This window comes from Galeopterus variegatus, unplaced genomic scaffold (assembly GCF_000696425.1).
Source record: "Galeopterus variegatus unplaced genomic scaffold, G_variegatus-3.0.2 Scaffold2947, whole genome shotgun sequence".
NCBI lineage: Eukaryota > Metazoa > Chordata > Mammalia > Dermoptera > Cynocephalidae > Galeopterus > Galeopterus variegatus.
The window spans coordinates 18971-22648 of NW_007729058.1; the positions used below are offsets into that span (position 1 = coordinate 18971).

At 43.3% G+C, this 3678-nt stretch overlaps 1 pseudogene; it reads left to right on the forward strand.

The window, feature by feature from the left end:
* Positions 1 to 514: 514 nt before the first annotated feature.
* The window catches only part of LOC103599401, a 5169-nt pseudogene continuing 2005 nt past the window's right edge, over positions 515 to 3678 (forward strand).

Consider the following 3678-nt stretch of genomic DNA (forward strand, 5'->3'; position numbering starts at 1 on the left):
GGCCTTGATTCCCAGCAAGAAAAACCAACGCTGCAGCTCCAATAAAGTCCCTTTGCATTCACGGACATTCGTCCCATTCTCAGGATGGTCTTCCTGGCTTTGGTTTCCTTTGAGAATAGAGTTTTTATTTTTGTTTTTGTTTTTCAATTGAGTCATAGGAGAATTTCAAGGACTCAGGCCATCCCCTTGAAAAGTTGTATGTGATTGTACATGATTGCAGGTTTTTTTTTAAATACTATATATTTAAACACCATAAAATAGTATGTGTGTATATATGTACACGTATATATTTGTGTGGGTGCGTGTGTTTATTTCTATAGCACCATCTCTCCTCCCCTACAGACACAGACAGTGAGACAGAGAGGAGCAGGGAAGGAAGAGGTGGCCCAGAGGAAGCAATGCAGTCTCTGAAGTGTCCCACCTGGGGATGAAGGGACAGACCTGCAGGCAGGAAAATCTTCCCCTTTGTCTTCCAGGAGGCTCCCGACGGTCTTCAGCTCAGCATTTGGAGACAATGCTTTTGAAGGCCTTGGAGGAGCCAGATACCTTCTTATCTGAACCGCAGTGGGCAGCCACCCGCACCCCTCCGTCCCCACTGCATGAAGCCCTCTCGGCCTCGCAGGGCCGTGCACAGCTGCGCAGGCTCCGGCTTGCTCCACAGAAGAGTTCTTGTCCAGCACCCGCCCATCTCCTGCTCCGTGGGGCTCAGGACCGTCCGCCACACCCCAAGTGCAGGGAGCACGGTTTGCTCCCACACTCTGTCCTGCTCGGCTCACTACCTCGCCGCCACCACCTGAGGCTGCACGTCTCCACTCTGATTTCAGCTCCACGCCAGTCTTTCTGGCTAACTGGAACACGGGTGTCAGCAGAAGAAGGTGAAGGACCTTCCTGTGGCCCCTGCCGGCCCTGGCTGTTGCCAGAGAGAGAGGCTGGGCCACACCCGGGGGCAGATTCTGCTGGTCCTGCAGCTGCCCAAGCTGCCCAGCGTGCAGGAAGTTTCCTTTGGAGACACACCCTGGGGAAGTTCCTTGCCTCCCGGGCTCCCCACTGCTGCTGGTGTGTGCATGGAGGGGAGGCCACCGGGCCAGGCTGGGGAGCTGTGCTTGGGGGTGTGGGGAAGGGGTGCAGCTGGTGGCGGGATCAGGTGAAATGAAGGGGGCTTCAGGAGGACGGTGTAGTCTCCAGCTCGGATCTCTCGTAGCTCTGGCGCAGACCGGTGGCCGACACTTCACCATATTCCTGGCCCTGTGATGAGTCCTGGATCCTTTCCCATGTATGACCCACGGACACCACCGGTTCAGTCTGCCCAGTCCTTGTGGTCAGGGAGTGGCTCCATGCAGGGCCTTAGATCCCCTTATGGTCCAGGTTTCTCTATGGATTGATTCTTCGTGATTTCCTCTAAAGGGCCTCTCTTGATGGTGCTGGGATTTCTTGAGCAGTTTTTCACACTCCATGGACATACAAAGAATATTGTCAGGGATAAATACAAAAGCACGATTGCTGGATAATATGGTAAGAGCGTGTTTCGTTTTGTAAAAGCTGCCAAACCATCCTCCAAGGTGGCTGTACCATTTTGCATTCCCACCGGCAATGAATGAGAGTCCTGTTGCTCCAACTTTGGTGCTGTCAGTGCTGTGGATTTCGGCCATTCTGATAACTGTGTGGTGGTGCCTTCTTGTTGTTTTAAGTTGTAATTCCCTGATGACATGTGATGCGGGGCATCTTTTTCTGTGATTACTTGCCATTTGTATATCTTCTTTGGTTGAGGTATCTTTTCAGATCAGTTGTCCATTTTTCAATCGGGTTGTGCATTTTTGTTAAGTTTTAAGAGTTCTTTGTATATTTTGGATAACAGTTCCTTATCAGATATGTCTGTTGCCAATAGTTTCTCTCCCTGCCTGTGTCTTGGATTCTCATTCTGTCAGTGGCTTTTGCAGAGCCGAACTTTTAAATGTTAATGAGTCCAGCTTAGCAGTTCTTTCTTTCATGGATCATGGCTTTGGTATTGTATCTAAAAAGTCATTGCCAAACCCAAGGTCTTCTGGATTTTCTTCTACATCACCTTCCAGGAGGCTCATAGTTTTATGTTTTACATTTAGGTCTATGGTCAATTTTGAGGTTTTTAGGAAAGGTGTGAGTTCTGTGTCTTGATTCAGTTTTGTGTTTGGCTGTCCAGTTATTCCAGCATGATTCACTGAAAAGACTGTCTTTTCTCCATCATATTACCTTTGATTTTTTTGTCAAAGATCAGTTGACTATATTGATATGGATCTATTTCTGGGCTTTCTATTCAGTTCTATTGATCCTTTTGTCTGTTCTTATTCCCATACCACGCTGCCTTGATTACTGCAGTTTTACAGGCGGCCTTGAAATTGGGTAGGGTCAGTCCTCCAACTTGGTTTTTCTCCTTCAGTATTGATGTAGCTATACTATGCCTCTCTGCTTCTCCATATAAACTTTAGAATCAGCTTGTCGATATCTACAAAACAACTTGCTGAGATTTTGATTGGGATTGTACTGAATCTGTAAGTCGAGTTGGGAAGAATTTGACAACACTAACTCTTCCCATCCATGAACACATAATGTGTCTTCATTTATTTCATTTCTTTTTTATTTCTTTCATCAGAGTTTCGTATTTTCCTCATATAGATCTCGCACCTGCTTTATTAGATTTATACGTAAATATTTCATTTTAGGGGATGCTAATGTAAATGGTATTGTGTTTTCACTATCAAATTCTATTTATTCATTGCTGGCATGTAGAAAGGTGATTGAGTTTTGTATATTAACCTTGTATCCTGCAACCATGCTATAATTGATTTGAAGTTCCAGATTTTTGTGGTCAGTTGTTTTGAATTTTCTACATAGACAATCAGGTCATCTGTGAACAAAGACAGGTTTTATTTGTTCCTTCCCAACTGTATACCTTTTATTTCCTGTTCTTGTCTTATTGCATTAGCTAGACCACCCAGTACAATGTTGAAGAGTGGTGAGAGAGGACATCTCTGCCTTGTTTCTGATCTTAGTAGGAAAGCTTCTAGTTTCTCTTTCTCAACATTAAATATGATATTAACTGTGGGGTTTTTGTAGATGTTCTTTATCAAGTTGAGGAAGTTCCCCTCTATGCCTACTTTGCTGAGAGGTTTTTTTTTTTTAATCATGAATGAGTGTTGAATTTTGTCAAATGCTTTTTCTGTATCTATTGGTATATCACATGATTTTTCTTCTTTAGCTTGCTGATGCGATGAACTACATTAATTGATTTTCGAATGTTGAACCAGCCTTGCATTCCTGGGATAAATCCCACTTGCTCATGTTTTATAATTCTTTCTATACACTATTAGATTCAATTTGTTAATATTTAGTTGAGGATTTTTGCACCTATGTTTTTAAGAGATATTTGTTTGTGGTTTCTTTTTTTGTAATGTCTTTATGTATTTTTGGTTTTAAGGTAATGCTAGTCTGATAGAATGAATAAAGGAAGTATTCCCTCTGCTTTTATCTTCTGGAAGAGATCCTAGAGGATTGGTATCATTTCTTCCTTAAATGTTTGGTAGAATTCACCAGTGAATCCACCCAGACCTGGTACTTTGTTTGGAAATATTATAATTTGTTCAATTTCTTTAATAGATATAGGCCTAAAAAAAAAAAAAAAAAAAAATGGGCCAGCCCAGTGGC